Source organism: Doryrhamphus excisus, chromosome 9 (genome assembly GCF_030265055.1).
Source record: "Doryrhamphus excisus isolate RoL2022-K1 chromosome 9, RoL_Dexc_1.0, whole genome shotgun sequence".
NCBI lineage: Eukaryota > Metazoa > Chordata > Actinopteri > Syngnathiformes > Syngnathidae > Doryrhamphus > Doryrhamphus excisus.
In genome coordinates, this window is record NC_080474.1 from 10,061,004 (window position 1) to 10,078,561 (window position 17,558).

Consider the following 17,558-nt stretch of genomic DNA (forward strand, 5'->3'; position numbering starts at 1 on the left):
TTTTCTGCTTTCAGCAATTTGCAAGTAGCTACTGTGAGCACAACACATGCTCCCATTTGGCCCAAAAGCAAAATGTAAACCAGTTATTTCCATTCACTTGGCCTGGTTGGGAACCTATAACTGACAGACTCACAGTGGCATTGTTAGCAACAAGTACGAAGTCACATTTTGCTTGAAAAGGAAATATTTGTTTTTACTTCATCAAATACAAACGCAACAATAACTTGGTGATGCCATGCCAAGGACAACCAGACAACCAGACTAATCAAAACACAGCCTTGGACGCAAAACAACACGATAGATAGATAGAAAACAATAACACAACAGGGCTCGACAATAACGATGTACCGATGGCCCGGGGCAAGTTAAAACAAAATTCGGGCAAGTAAATCTAATCAGTGATATTCCCGTCGGGCAAGTGCACTTTAGCATGCCATACTGCCAAGAGGTTTTTTTTTTAAGCGGTTCTTGTTGGGTGTTGGTAAAACACGGACTGAGTAATTCCGGTGGTAATTTGCAAGGCAATCCTTGCAAATCTTGAAATGGACCAATCAGAATCGTTTATTTAGACCGCGGTCCGTAATCCACAGTCCACGTTTTACCCACACCCGTTGTTCGCGATCAACCAATCAGCGATCGTTTGACTACGAAAACATCCATCATGGCGTCGCTGCCAACATCGTCTAATTCTGAAGGAAACAGCAAAAAGTGATGAACCAGTGCCTCCTAAACAAGTATTTTATTAGCGGCAGCAAATCAAATGATGGCACAGGTGAGTGAATCACATTGCTGTGACAATTTGAAGTGGTCACAATGAAACACCACCCATTAGATCCAATACCAAGTGCTGATTTTGCACAAGCTACAAAATCTAGCGCTTCCATTTCTCTGTGTATTGTTCTCACCTTTGCTTCACAAATTATTGTTTGACCATTGAGCTTTTTTTCTGGATTAAAAACACTTTACTAGTACACAAATGTGTCTATTCAATAATGTTTCATTGTGGCGCACAACTTATAAATATCACTGCTTACTACGACTACCATGTGTAAGGTAGTATTTATTATATTATTTTATTTATTTGAGATTCTCATGTGATGCCACAAAAAATTAGATGATATCATTATGGCAGTCTTTTCATTTTACATGGGGCAAGTTCGGGCAAGTAGTTCTCACCTTAAGGATTCCCTATGGGCAAGTCATTTTGGTTTTTAATGTAGAGCCCTGCACAATAACAACATTCACTGAAATTGTGTTGTGATGAGTAGCCAGAACTGCCTTCACTTTTGACAAGGCAGTTCAGTATGACACAAAAAAAAAAAATGGATACGATATGTACCATGAGTCAGCAGCGGTCCCTGTTTAGCTAGCCTTGAAATTTGACTTGAAATTTGACCCCATTTTTTTTAAACTCCGCCCACTTCCAATGTATGCCACGCCCACGTGTATGCCACGCTCTGATTACACATACGGATACAGATCATTTAGATGGGTGAACAGATTCAGACAGTGATGTACTCACTCATCCCTTTAACTTTAACCGTCAGTCATGGTTGTGTTTTGGAAAATCTTGACAGATATGCTCTGAATTTGTAATTAAACAGTTATGTATATTTAATATCTTGCTATACACATTATACTGTATATCATCTTTGGGGCTTGAGGATACAAAGCCTCTATAGTAGCACAATAATCAATTCAACATTTTTAGAAAATTGAATGTTGAACTTAACATAAATAAGCCTACAGTTAATCTCCCATGTTATCGGTCTGCTGATAATACAGTAAATACAGTGTGCACTTTTTTTGACCTGGTAGGTAGGACAATGTGATTTTTTTTTATAAATATCTGTGTACATGTGGATTTAGCCTAAGATAAGCAGAGACATGTAAAAAGACACTTCAGACATATCATTTCCTTTCCTTCATAACATGACATACAATTCAACAGTGTGAAAATCCTCCGACACATATCAAAGCCATGAGCAGTTGACAAGAGGGCATCAGATGAAACCACTGTCATTACTCACCACGTTTGCTGCGGGTGATGTTTTCCCAGGTCATAAAGGACAGCAGAGTGAGGCGGGATATGAAGCAACAGCGACAGACTCTCACTTACGCATTGATCAGTTTATCAGATTTCCAACTTCCATTCAAGTCCATTGCCAGCCCATGCTGTAGTCTGTAGGACTGAAATATAAAGAAGCAAATTGAGACAAATGATGACAAAAACTCACATTGACCCCAGCAAGAGCATCACTGGGAATAGGGTACTAGTAGCATGACCCCCTTTTTTTTCTTGAAATGTATTTGTTTGTCTTTTTCCATGAAGTCATTATAAAACAGGCGTGCTACTTACAATATAAGAATTTTGTTAGTTTTCAGTTGGCAGTACACACACAGTGGTAACAGTAACCGATTGACTGGCCACAACATTAGGTACACCTGCACAGTCGCTGCATCAAACACTCTGCAGGTATGGCTATGGTCAAATATTACACTCAATAATATACTCAATATGTTACAGTATGCATGTTACAATCTTATACTTGTTTAGTATGTGGTGCATTTCACAGGGCAGGTGTATATGGCTCCTTTCAGTCACTGCCGGTAATTTTTTTTTTTTCTACTAATTTGGCTGGTTTCAAGTTTGTTTGAAGCACTGAACGCTGTGTTTTTTGAGAAATGCAGGGAACATCGCTTACCAACTTCACACAGATCATGAAAGAAAGTAATCAGCAATTGCAAACATAGTACCAATGTAAGCCCCACCCTTTTCTGGATAAACCACGCCCACTTTCAGTTTATGCCCCGCCCTCTCCAAGTACAGATACAGATCGTGGTGTACTCATTCCTAGAGAGCCCTGTCCTGTCCATCACATCTCTGCTGTTCTTCACTGACTGATTTGTAGGCCTTTTACAACCTCTCCTCCATATAACTTTGTACATCAACACACCTACTCATGCAAAGGTCCTTTTCTTCTAGAGGCTATCCACACAGATAGTCACCTCATCATTCCTTCCACCCACTTGATCCCAGTGACTCTTGCTAGCCTGTTCTGTTTCTGTTCTGCTCACAGCCTCCAGAAATCAGTCCAGACATGCATAAGTTTGACTATATTATACTTTATAGAAATTATTTAGAAAATTTCATCCTTGTGGTTGATTTAGCTCCATCCGTTTTCTATGCCGCTTATCCTCACTAGGGTTATGGGTATGCTGGAGCCTATCCCAGCTGTCTTTGGGTGAGAGGCAGGGTACACCCTGGACTGGTTGCCAGCCAATCACAGGGCACATATAGACAAACAACCATTCACAGTCACATTCATACCTGGACAACAGGAATACAGGATGTTAGGAACAACAACAGTGAGTGCACAAAGGATAAGATTAAGGATTGATCAATTGGCAACCCACCCAAGCCAAATCCGGCCTATCAGAACTTTTTTCCAGCCCCTGCAATAAAACTATTGATTACTGAATTCAGGATAAGGTCCTGGGGTATAAATAACATTTGATTTGATTGATGGCATAGGCAAAAAAAATATTTCTTTCTTTGAATGCAGTCAGATTGGTGAGTTGCATAAGCAATGCTTTTTGCAGCACACCTTTGCTGTCATGCACAGTAAGACATCATTTTAAACTAAATGGAAAAATCCTTGGCCCAAATAAAGGTTGTGAAGGGTTTTAAGGACAAAAAAAAGTCTTCAAGGGCTTCATCTTCGTCCCAAAATTTCCTGTTTAAAATTTGCACGAGAGCACCAAACATGAGACATAAAAAAGTTTTATTCTCTAATGACAAAAAATATATCCCTCTCTGCACTGATGTGTAGAGTTTGCATGTTCTTCACGTGCATGCGTAGGTTTTTCCCCGGTACTCCGGTTTCATCCCACATTCCAAAAACATGCATGTTAGGTTAATTGGCGACTCTCTGTATGATTGTCTTGTCTATATGTGCCCTGCGATTGGCTGCCGACGAAATTAGGGTGTATGTTAATTCTTGCAATTTTTAAACTGATGTTAAATTTTTGATCAGGGGTGTATATATTTGGGTCTCAAAGTGTCTGAGAACAATTCTGGCCCTTGGCAAATGTAGTTGATGAACCATGAATTACATATTTTATTCATTCAGACTGCGTATGGATAACAGCTCAAGTCAAATGACTGGATGTTGAAAGAACTTTGTGTTGTCTTTTCAAAAAAATAAATGGGCAAGTATTTTTGGTCATCTTTAAACAAATTAGTTCCGGTACAAGGCAATTTTGGCCACCTATTGGGTCATCTCTGAGAAATTACATTTAAATCGATGGCTTTCCTGATTGCCTGCTGTTAAATGCATTTGTATTTTTGTTGAGGCGTTGGACATTTCAGCAAAAGCAAGAACAAACCACATGGGAAAAGAATAATTTGTCCAGTGACTTGAATACATTTTTTAATTGGGTTGAAGCCTAATGTTTCACAAAATGAAAAGACACAAAATTGTATTGTTTTTTTAGAATCCATATACAGTCGTACAAATATATACTCACAACCAAATCTCTATCTATACGCCTGATTAAATGTGATAGCATATGCTTTTAGGATAATGACACAGTGAAACTTCTGCTATTGTCTTTAATCCATTATGAAGAGTCCAATGAAAACCAAAACTCTGCAACTTATTTTGCAGCCATATTTAAGTGAATTAACAGCACAAATTCAACCAATACTCAGAAACACATAGTACTCCTGAACCCCTCACTCGGCGGCGCACTGTGAGGGAGGAAGGACACAGCTACAACTTCATTGTTGTGTGTGCGTACTATGAACAAAAACCACACACACATAATAAAGATGATGAAATGACAATCTGTCTATTGTGTCCCAACTCTAAAATAAACATGATCTGTTCTTTGTAGAAACTGAGGAAGTAATGTATTTACTTTTGTTTACTTTGTTTGAGCACTTGATTGTGCTGACTAATTTGTTAGGTTTGGCTGTATATTGGCAATAACCAATATACGTTTTTACCCTACAAGCTACTTTTAAAATGACCAAGTCCCAAAGATGTACATCACACTATAATTATATCAAATATATTTCTAAATATGTAAAGACTTGATATATTTACTACATTTATAATTATGAGTGTTTGTGTATATGAGTACATGTGTATCGGGGTGTACACACTTTTTCAGCATGCAAGTTACAATATTGCTCCCTCACTATATTGTGTTAAAAAAATAAGACATCAATTAATTGTTATTGTTACTGACTGAAGTAGGGTACACCCAGGACTGGTCGACTAGGGCCTACTATTAGTCAAAACATATTGAGAGACAATGTATACATTACAGTACATTACATTACCTTTCACACTGCATTGGACTGGCTACTGAGCCAGCAGAGCCCAGTCGACATGCCATGGCTGAGTGAAAAAAAGCTTGGATGTGTACAGTCACTGATCCCTTGTGACTGCTTTGGAGCAGGGCGGGCCAGCGGAGTACGAACAAAAACTGCAGAACAATACATGCTTCCACTTTTCAGTCCCCAAATACCAGAAATTTCTCCAACAAATCAGAAAAAATGGCTAGATTTGTAAATATGTCACCAAGAGAGTTTGAAATATCGCCAGACAAAGTTGGCAGCACTGCCACTCTGTGTGTTTAACTCCGCCCCTTCATTGCTCAGTGTGGACACAGAGACGCTGGCACACATCTTGACCAATGACATTCACTTTTAACAGTATCAAAGAAAAAGCAGAAAAAAACTAAACCGCTTCCAATTGGCTCCCAGCGACGTGGGCCATCTCCTGTCTTTCATTTCATAGAGCGTTTGTGACTGCCAGCTTAAGCATATACACAGGCAGGAGCCTGTGCAACCAGCCACAATCAGTCCAGTGATGGTTTGGGTGGTGAAATTACAACCACCATATTAAAAAAATGTCAAAGCAAGGAAAATGAAGAGAAAGGTTGATGCTAATGTTGGAGAGAAACTTAGGGGAGATAAACTTACACACATTTAAATCCATGTATTTGTGACAACTAAGCCAGGCTAGATAGATGTGATGCATGTTGTGTGTGAGCCTGAGACAGTTTATTTGCAGCTACACATGACTGCATGATTCCAACAGCACACACACCAGGGATGTCCAGACTTCGTTTTTACAGCAGGAGGCTGCTGCCCTCTGTTGGTGTTGTACCTGAAATGCATCACAACATGCTGTATAGGAATATCCTCTTTCTCTCGCTCTGCTTATATAGCAATTATTTGATATTAATACGACTACAATATTTCATGATAAAAATGCATCCAATTGTAAGGCTGACAAATAAGTTCATATGTAAAGTGCTCTGGGATTTATTCCTTCAAAAGCATGGCAGGGTAGAAATAAAGTCAGTGGTCTATATTTGGATGCACCAAACATTAAGATTATCCTCAGAAACTGGGCGGTAATCTGATCTTGAGCTTTTGTGCTGCACCAAAGGGTGGGTTAAGTGTTGGCGGTCCCTCGAGGTAAAAAAGTCTATTAGCATGCAGCATGAAAGTCAATGAAAAGGGCCCAGCTGTGCTCCCCTGACAGTTTTAATATTTAATGATAAAAAGACTAATGCTCATTCTTCTTAGCTTAGCTCTTATCCCCATTAAATATCCTGACATTATCTTCACCTCAGATTACAGCACTGACCTTGCCCCTTCTCACACACACACACACACATGCCGTTATATAGACACACCAGCATCAGATGTCAATATCAATACAATGCTGCCATTTTATTACTGTTAAAAACATGACAGCCGACACTTCCGCTGCACCCTCCGTTACCCAGTGTGCCTCAGCAGCCTGCAGTTATGTTTCTTCCTCAACTCCAGAGGTCCTCATACAGTAAATCAGAGCCACAGCACAGTGCTTAGTTATGTCATCAGATTTTTTAGTTTTTTACATTTCTAGTCATCTTCCAGGAGGTGATTAAATGCACACAATTTGGTTTGGAGTGAACATGGGCACATCACCAACATACCAAATGCCAAGAGCAAACAAGCAAAACCAGTGGAATAAATGCTTATCTGGAAATACTCAAAGAAAAAAAGACACCCAGCAGTTCAGTGGTCATTTTCACATACAAAGGCCACTCACAGGGGCTTAGCCGGAGTCATCATGCTGGGCAAATGCTGCTTTGCTAGAATCATAAGTCTGTATACAACTCAAGTCCGGGTTGTGGCACAGACTTTGCTTTGAAGTCATTCATAGGGAAGTCACTCAGTCGGTGGGAAAAGACTGGGTCTTGTCATTTCTGACGAGGCATTAGTCATGCTGTATTTTATGTGCAGCAGCTTTCTTCTCTGCTGCCTTTTTAGAGTTTTTTTTTTTTTGTCAGAACTGCTTCCTACGTCAACTCTGAATAATTTGAAAAAAAAGCCTCATAAATCCAAATTCAACGCACAAGTTCAGAATGAAATGTTAACTATGAAGGTCAGTTCAGATGTTTGGGCACATATGTGACCTGTACCTGATTTTTTCCTGTCCTTCTTTTCTTGTGAGCTGTACAACTCAGATTTTCCCAAATGCGACTAAGACCTTGTTCGTATGTGGATATAAATCCTTGATATTTCCACAAATGTGCCAACGAGACCACAAATTACAGAAATGTTTACTTCCATAAACACATGACATAGAGTGTGACGTTGTGCTTATGCGCTTCATAAGCACTTCATGCTTAGCATTCACATTGACATGCAGACATTCACAAAATCACACAAGCCAGTATCTATTTGGAGAACAAACCTTGATGGAAGTTTGTAGTAAGAATAAGGGCGCTAACTTGATGGGGCTCTAGGGTAAGTATGCCGCCTCAACGGGGTGTGGCCAGCTCACTTTGCAATTTTCATGAGCTGAGCAGCGCAGCGGTGCGCACCCACACCTCCATACCTCCCACCGGCGCAAGTGGCAAAGAGGGAGGAGAGAAGGTGTGAGAGGGTTTAACGCAGCCAAGTGTAATTTTAACCAATCAAATGAACGACTCTCATTGCCTTGAAATGTGCAGGGCCCACTAGAATGTCACCCCTCTGTAACATAATCACCAGTTGGCTTTGTAGTTCTTCACTAACAAGTCACAGTACAGTACAGTACATTATTTCTATGAAAAACTATAATTATACACTATAAAATGTATTTTATGTGAATATTTTTAGGTGTTTGGAACGGATTTATGTTATTTCCGATAGGAAAAATAGGATTCGGTTTTCAATGGACCCTTTGGAATGGATGAATAAGAAAGATTGAGGTACTGTACCACTATCTATCAATTCTGTCATGAGTCTTTATGTCCCTACAAAATGTAACACAATTAATATTGAATGGATAATAATTGTGATTTATCTAAATTAACAACATTGTGATTAATCCGTTTAAATCTTTAGATGACCCTAGCTGAGCTCAAAGCGCGGAAACATTAGGTTACAAGAAATGTAAAGCAATTCAATTCAACACATCTTGAAATGTAAAAACTGATTCAAAGTGCCATAAATAGGAACATTATTTTCCTAACAAAACAAAACATTTTGAAGGACTGAAGGACATCCAGTATGATCTGAAAAGACCTTGAATGGCCATCCAGAAGCAAGAGCTACACAAAGGCATTACAATTTATGGATACATTTACATAATCCTCCATTTAACATAGATATCCCTTCCATGACCCCTTCATTACATTTTTGCATCTTCACAGGACCGTGCTTGCACTTGTGTGTATATGCATACTGGAGGTTGAGGAGAGAGGGTGTGAAAGGCAATTGGCAAGGCTTCAACTGCAGATGGAATTGCCAGTTATATATCTTGATGCCGGACATATTTATGTCCAGAGAGGCTTGCTTTTTTTTCTGCCTGCTCATCACAGCTACTAGCAGGCACTACACTCGGTTTCTGAAGTGTATGATGCTTATATGTTGTGCACATGCAATCACAAGACTTAGAATTAGAATAGATACATATTGTTTTGGTTAATTTCACTCTTTAATTTCAACTGTAGTCACTTCAGGTCGTTTGTCATGTGGTCGATTTGGGTGTTGGCCTTGCTACACCGAGCATTCGTGCTTCAGCCTATTTGCTTGAGCCATCATGTATACACTGCTGTATTACTACAACGTATTTTACTTTGTGGATTTTGTTTTATTTTGAGTCGTTCTTTCCTTAATGATTTTTAAAAGAATTTTTTTATTATTACATCCGTTTTTTGAGCAATGTCTTTAATGTAGGTTTGATATCGTTATTCTTGATAATAGACCAATAAAATACATAGAACTCTCATACGGAAGATGCAATGTAAGGAGATCCAATATGCACGCTGCTTTACTATCTTGAAATTAAATCATTTCACATTCTCTAGTATTGTTTTGGGGAGGATGAGGATGCTTTCCACCATGAAGAAGAACTACACTTGTCCTTTACTGATATGAAAGCGACGTCCTAACTTAACATAAATTTGCGAGCTGCATCTCCAGTGTCCTATTGCATTCCTCCAAAGCAAAGGATAATATAATCACAGACAATCAGCTATTTTACAACATTGCCCTCCATTTATCATTGATGATGGGTGAGCTAATAAATGTCCTGCAGTAAATGACCTCTTTTGAGTACCTTTAGCTTACTACCGTCAAAAAGATGGGCGGGCCATTTTGTAAATGTATAAAGTGGATGGTTTGGTAGTCATAATTAGAGATGCTCAATATTGGCTTTCTAACCGATATCTGATATTGCCCAGCACTGCATTTCCAATACCGATATAGGCAGCAGCTCTTCCCTCAAAGTCACATCTCGTGTAATGAATTAACGCATTATGCTTCCTTTCACTGGATGTATATGTATTTCATAACACCGTTTGTACAAAATAAGACCAATACTGCAATAGGTAATGGAAATTATCAAAAAAGATCCATATTTATTTTAAACATTTTAACTAAAAAAAAGTCATTTAAAAAATCATTACCAATCTTCAACTAGAATTACATGTCCTCCCATTATCTTCCTACTATCTAATTTAAAAAATAACAAAGCAATTAAATAATACTGGAAAGTGTACAATTTTTAAAATGTAAAATGGCATTTAATTAAAGTTTAATTCTACAGTGGGGCAAAAAAGTATTTAGTCAGCCACCAATTGTGCAAGTTCTCCCACTTAAAAAGATGAGAGAGGCCTGTAATTTTCATCATAGGTACGCTTCAACTATGAGAGACAAAATGAGAAAAAAAAATCCAGATAATCACATTGTTTGATTTTTAAAGAATTTATTTGCAAATCATGGTGGAAAATAAGTATTTGGTCACCTACAAACAAGCAAGATTTGTGGCTCTCACAGACCTGTAAGTTCTTCTTTAAGAAGCTCCTCTGTCCTCCACTCGTTACCTGTATTGATGGCACCTGTTTGAACTGGTTATCAGTATAAAAGACACCTGTCCACAACCTCAGACAGTCACACTCCAAACTCCACTATGGCCAAGACCAAAGAGCTGTCAAAGGACATCAGAAACAAAATTGTAGACCTGCACCAGGCTGGGAAGACTGAATCTGCAATAGTTAAGCAGCTTGGTGTGAAGAAATCAACTGTGGGAGCAATTGTGAGAAAATGGAAGACCTACAAGACCACCGATAATCTCCCTCGATCTGGGGCTCCACGCAAGATCTCACCCCGTGGGGTCAAAATGATAACAAGAACGGTGAGCAAAAATCCCAGAACCACACGGGGGGACCTAGTGAAAGACCTGCAGAGAGCTGGGACCATATTAACGAAGGCTACCATAAGTAACACACTCCGCCGCCAGGGACTCAAATCCTGCAGTGCCAGACGTGTCCCCCTGCTGAAGCCAGTACATGTCCAAGCCCGTCTGAAGTTTGCTAGAGAGCATTTGGATGATCCAGAAGAGGATTGGGAGAATGTAATATGGTCAGATGAAACCAAAATAGAACTTTTTGGTATCAACTCAACTCGTCGTGTTTGGAGGAGAAAGAATGCTGAGTTGCATCCAAACAACACCACACCTACTGTGAAGCATGGGGGTGGAAACATCATGCTCTGGGGCTGTTTTTCTGCAAAGGGACCAGGACAACTGATCCGTGTAAATGGGAGAATGAATGGGGCCATGTATCGTGAGATTCTGAATGAAAACCTTCTTCCATCAGCAAGGGCACTGAAGATGAAACGTGGCTGGGTCTTTCAGCATGACAACGATCCCAAACACACCGCCCGGGCAACGAAGGAGTGGCTTCATAAGAAGCATTTCAAGGTCCTGGAGTGGCCTAGCCAGTCTCCAGATCTCAACCCCATAGAAAATCTTTGGAGGGAGTTGAAAATCCGTGTTGCCCAGCGACAGCCCCTAAACATCACTGCTCTAGAGGCGATCTGCATGGAGGAATGGGCCAAAATACCTACAACAGTGTGTGAAAATCTTGTGAAGAGTTACAGAAAACGTTTGATCTCTGTCATTGCCAACAAAGGGTATATCACAAAGTATTGAGATGAACTTTTGTTTTTGACCAAATACTTATTTTCCACCATGATTTGCAAATAAATTCTTTAAAAATCAAACAATATGATTATCTGGATTTTTTTTTCTCATTTTGTCTCTCATAGTTGAAGCGTACCTATGATGAAAATTACAGGCCTCTCTCATCTTTTTAAGTGGGAGAACTTGCACAATTGGTGGCTGACTAAATACTTTTTTGCCCCACTGTATATGTGTTCAAATCTAATAAAAAATAATCCCCATCACAAAACCACGCAGTGTTCCCTCACTACACTGCTCGCATATTCGCTGTTGTTTTTAAGTGAAATTTGTATGCATATTTTTCCAAGACCATACGAATGCACATTGTGTTCTTTGTCATTGTGGTGTATTAGAGTGATCTATCTGTGCTCCGTTTAATGTGTCTGTTATGGTATTTACTACTGATACCAGTAGAGGGTGTTGTATATTCATGTTGAAGATGTGTGGAACTCTTGTATGAGAATATAAAAGAACCCACAACAGACAATAGCCGGCCAAATATAAACCCACAACAGTCCCTTTTGGCTAAGGGAGAACCCTTCCATTGACGACGGCAGGGGCGATATGTTTTATCAAGGATACAAAATCACTACAGCCGTACTGCACAAGGACAAACCACAGTCTGAGCAATGAATATGTGTGAGTGACTTAATAATTTATTGTGTCCAATATAGTAGACCTTTATAGTAGATCTTTAAAATTCTGACTAAATATTCACTTTCTGAGAAAAGTGTATTTGGTGTATCGGAATGAGTTTTACAGCCTTAAAACATCAATAATAATTGTTAACAAATCAAGTTGGGTAGTTTGTGGATTTCACTAATTGCGGGCTGTTTTTGGAAACTGGGATTATATTGCTCTGTGGAGCACAGTGTCATCATTTTGTGATGACATTGTATCATTATAAATTAAAGACTATCCTGTCTTCGAATCAAGAAAACCACAAGTGTACCTACCTCAAAAAATTCCCCAGAATGTGGTGTGGTTAGGATCTAGAAGGTGAACAAATAATTGTGTGTGTGCTTGTATGTGTCTCAGGGGAAGCTGAATATATCCTGTTTGACTAAGCAGCATTTGACATCCTCACACCTTCAGTGCAGAGACACACTTTGATGTCTCAGTCTTGAACCCCTTAATCCCAAAGAAGGGAAAATATTAAGAACCTCCTACTTGTGGATGTTTCCGTTTTACATTACGGACACACACACACTTGCACGGATATTAGGGACATATAGGGATTTGTCTGTAGCTTCCGTGCATCTATTATTCATCCCCTGGGTATCCCCAGGGTTCCTGCAGAACTGGCATGACACCCAAAAAACAGTTTAACCCCATCAGGCCAGCAAAATCCAGAAGAAGTGCTGGTACAAGGATGCTTGTGTGTGTGAAATTGCTGCAGAAACCATGATGTCATACAGTTTCATCTTACAGGATGTCAAGAAGGATTTAGTGGAAGGATCATGTTTCGTCTTAGTGCATGATATATCATGCTGCTAAAATCATCTTACCACTTACCAACAGTTTCCTGTTGGGAGAAAAGGTATATACTGTATGGAGTATTTTTTTTACATTGAAAATTATATTAACACATCTTATTTTCTCCAAAATGAAAAAAAACAAACATTGAAAGGCATTTTTTATTTCCTGTGTCATGGGTGCTTGAATGTTGACATATTTACCAATTGTTACACAGTTTGTCACTAAAATCAGTCTTCTTCCCAAGACTTCTTCCTACCCGGAATTACCCACAGAATACATTGTTTTACATATACGTAGTTTTCTGTTGCTGTTTTTGATAATCACTACATCTTGCTCGTATTTCATAGTTGTTTACTGGTAGATGACAGCAGCATAATAAAAACTCTTTATTAAGTGAATGCTTTCATTTCATCATTCATATTATTTTTTTGGTCTTTTTCTTTGAAATTGTGCTATTACAAATATAGGTCAAATGAAGTCATACTTTTGCTAACACTGCATGCCAGTGGGGAGACAGTGGAACACTCACATACAGGGGCTAAAAGCAGTATTGCACTTCATGTTTAGTACAGCACAATATTTCAGTATCTGCTCTGACACACTTTCAGCCTTGTAAATTAATAATGTAGAATGATGGGTGGCTAAAAAACAACTATCCTTTCCTTCGAAAAAAAGAGACTGTAGGTAGAAAGGAACGTACAACAACATCAAAGGTGGCCAAATCATTTATTCCGACGTTTATATTATCATTATGATGCATCCAGTTGTTCAGTCACCGCTCTGAGTAGTACATGATTCCTTAAACGAACCCCAAAGTGGCGTTTTGAAATTTTTAGTGATTGATGTATTTGGCTGTGCACATGGGGGGGAGGGAACTGGCTAATGGGATTTTAAGCTCTCCATCGCTGACATCACACCAGAAGTAGCTAGAAGAGAAAGCGTTTTTCCCTGAAGTACACACCACCTTTGTTACATCTGCTTAAGCACACACGGCTGTACTGTTGCTGACTTGGCAAGGCTATTTGAATGCTTAGGGAGCTGCTAAAAAATGAATATATACTATATATATATATACAGTGTATATATAATTTACCTCAGAGGAATATGTCACATCAACAGGAAGCACACTTTCTGTTATCTACAACAAAACAATGGAGGGAGAACAGTAACTAAAGGGGGATTCCCGTTCCTAAATTACACCTTGCAAGATTCAGATCTCAAATCTTCTGAATGTGTGGCCAACATGTTAACCTCTAAATGCTACATTTGCATCTTCTTAATCAAAGTTCTGCCACTTTCTTTGGTGTCACAGTTGGTCATTTTGCAGCCATACTGAAATAGAGCACAGGCTGTCTGACACTGCAGAAATATGCAGCATGCTTGAACGGCATATCAGCGCAGTGCGCATTGCTTATTATAGTGAAAGAAAGAAGAGTTGTTTGTTAGTCTGTGTGCGATCTATGAACAAATAAACCACACACTCGACACACATATAATAAGGGATGATTATTTCCTATGCAGTATTCCACTCCAATTTCGCAGCTTCACACTATTACGTTTTTTCATAAATATCTTATTAAACCATGCTGCCCATTATTAATAAAAACATAAAACATTTTCACTAATTTTACATATTTTTTCAGCATAAAAGCATAAAAATGGCTAAATATATCAAAATACAACTATAAGACATTCAGAAGATGCATTCAGACATTATGATAATATGCAGCATTCTACACTGGCCACTATGTGTCAATAATGTTACTGTAATGTTGGATGAGACCACAAGCATCAGACTTGATCGAACAACAGGCTTTTATTGCAGGTTTTAACTACTATGTCTACTATATTGTGTAATATTAGTGTTACTTTAAACGGTTACTTTAGGAGTAAAACTAAATGGCTCTAATGTTGTTAAAAACCATATTGAAAAGTTCATATCAGGTTTTCTGTGCCCTAACTACAAAAATAAGGAAAAAAAAGAAAAAAGGAATCCTACTCACAGAAATTCACTTACGAGGGGTCTGGAACCATACAAAAACCGAGGTACCACCCTAAACATGAACCTTGAATAACATCTATAAATTACAAATATATGGGCCAGTTCTAAAAGATTACTGAAAAATAAAAGCTACAGAATGTGTGGCTGCAGATGAAAGACATTTCGGGGAATGAAACATGCGATTCCCCGCTCTGTGTGGGCATCTCTGTGTGGAGTTTGCATGTTCTCCCCGTGCGTGGGTTTTCTCCGGGTACTCCGGTTTCCTCCCACATTCCAAAAAGATGTTAGGTTAATTGGCGACTCCAAAAGTGTGAATGGTTGTCTATATGGGCCCTGTGATTGGCTGGCGACCAGTCCAGGGTGCACCCCGCCTCTCGCCCAAAGACAGCTGGGATAGGCTCTAGCATACCCTTGTGAGGATAAGCCGAGAAAATGGATGGATGAACCATGAACCATCCTGGCATCGTGGTAATTCCATAGCACCCAAACTAGCAGTGCACACATTGGTCCCATTAAGACCTAAACATGACTATCGGTGTATCTTTTGACTCTTGTATTCAAAAAGAGCTGATATGCTGGACCTAAATGAGTCACTCTCTGTATAAAACAGATTGAAATGAAACCCATCCCATAGTTATTATAGGTTTTCAGTATTAGCAATTAATTTATATCCACCAAGGTTACTTAAAAGCCTTTTGTTTTTTATGTACCATATGCCGTTTATACCCATGCACAAGTGCATTACATGTTATAGGTTAATGTTACTCCATTTAGGCAATTTACTATTTTGTCCCAGGATTTTACTGCTGAATTTATCATCTTTATCATCGCATTCCGTACAATATGCACCAGTGATGTGCGATTGGGAGAGGCAGGTGAGGCAGTGTTACATGTTCGCTTGGTGGTGTTGTGGCAGTGACCCCGGTATGCAGAGAGCAGGACCCAAATGCAGCAAGTACGTTTTTAATAATTGTGGCAGAGCAGGACAAGGATCTGGCTACAAAGAGCAATAATGACAATGGATCATCCGCGATCCCTATGTGGGACATGATCACACATGTCTAGCTCCATTCTGTGTCAGTACCTCAGATGGTGTCCATATTGCTGGAGTCTGTGCTCTCCCAAATGACACTATAATCTACTGAATTTGCTGTTTTACTCAATATAACAAGGTTAAATACTTAAATTCTAATTAGATTATTGTTTGTCAATGTAATTAGCAGTGATATTATTGATCATTGCAAACTCTGACTCTCATCCAAGCTATTTCTCCGACAACCATGAACAAATTAAGTATCCTTCATGCACTGAGTGTACAGGTCAGCAGTATCAGTGGCTTTGTCACATCCTACCTCAATACCCTGCTGGGGCCAATCTGTTTGTTCAGTGTGGCTCAGTGGGCTGAAGACCTCGCCAACATTCTAAGAGGGCTTCAAAACAGAATGAACAGAGAGCTGTTCAAACGATACGAGCCATAATTACAGTTTTTCTTGACTGTGGACACCACTTGACATAATTTGACATAATAAATTCATGCGCACAAAGCATACACAACACAGGTGTGGAGGCAGTGTCCTACTAGTCTGTAGTAATGGATTTTTTTAATCCATTCAGAAGGACATGGCGGTATCAGAGAAGTAGTACTAATGCATTAAACTTCCCTGTGGTCACAGTCTTGGACAACACATGCTCTGGCTACTGTTCTTTAGCTTCATAAAAGAATTTGAAAGCAATGCTGGGCGGATTATGTCTAAATAAAGCCACAGCACTGTATGAATCACTGTGTCACTGATCCCCTCTGCTTCCCAGACAACAGGTTTGCCTTCTGCAAGCTGTCACTGGATTTCCACTCTTTTAAATAGAGAATAAAGGAGAGCGAGAGAGAAATTGAGAATGCCTATGAGAGGGAGAGAGGGAGAGGGGACAAGGAGTTGACGTTTATCACTCGAGTGCTGTGGCTTAGCCTAAGAGGCTTGAATAATCAGTATGTTAAGCTGTCAGGGTGTGCGCTCGCACCTACCACACGCTTACAAACTCCTGGGTGCTTTTTAATCAAGTAAAACGCTGAGAGGCAGTGGCGAGTGCCAAGATTTCTAATATTTCTTACATTTTCTCCTGACATCACCAGACATGTTTTCAAGCAGCAAGCAGACATACTGTTTCTTTCTCCCTCTCTCACACTCTCTCTCTCTCTCTCTCTCTCACACACACATTCACATATCCACACACACACACTACACACACTACGCACAATTTTATTTTACTTGAATCATCACTTTTGATTCATATAATTTAGATGACTCAGTGTATACAATTTCAAGACAATATCAGTACAAAATGTTATCATTATGTGTTTGTTTTTATGTGGATGCCATAATTTTTTCTTATACTGTTATTTTTAAATTAATAATAATACTTCTTAACATTCTTATTATTATATGTAATAATATTAACAATGATAATTCTTCATTATTATTATCTTCATTATTATTATTATCATGTTTGTATTATTAATGACAATATTTATATAATTAATATTATTCAATATAATAATA

General features: G+C 39.0%; 1 protein-coding gene across 10 annotated transcripts in view; it reads right to left on the reverse strand.

The window, feature by feature from the left end:
* The window catches only part of LOC131135611 (poly(rC)-binding protein 3), a 47,740-nt gene that overhangs the window by 26,659 nt on the left and 3,523 nt on the right, over positions 1 to 17,558 (reverse strand). For 9 of the 10 annotated variants that reach the window (XM_058081713.1, XM_058081719.1, XM_058081716.1 and 6 more), the window contains exon 2: positions 2,031 to 2,190. The gene's annotated coding sequence lies outside the window, so the exon portion shown is untranslated. Of the gene's footprint in view, positions 1 to 2,030; positions 2,191 to 5,350; positions 5,673 to 17,558 lie in introns of those variants that run through there. The other variant, XM_058081712.1, reaches the window with a different exon arrangement.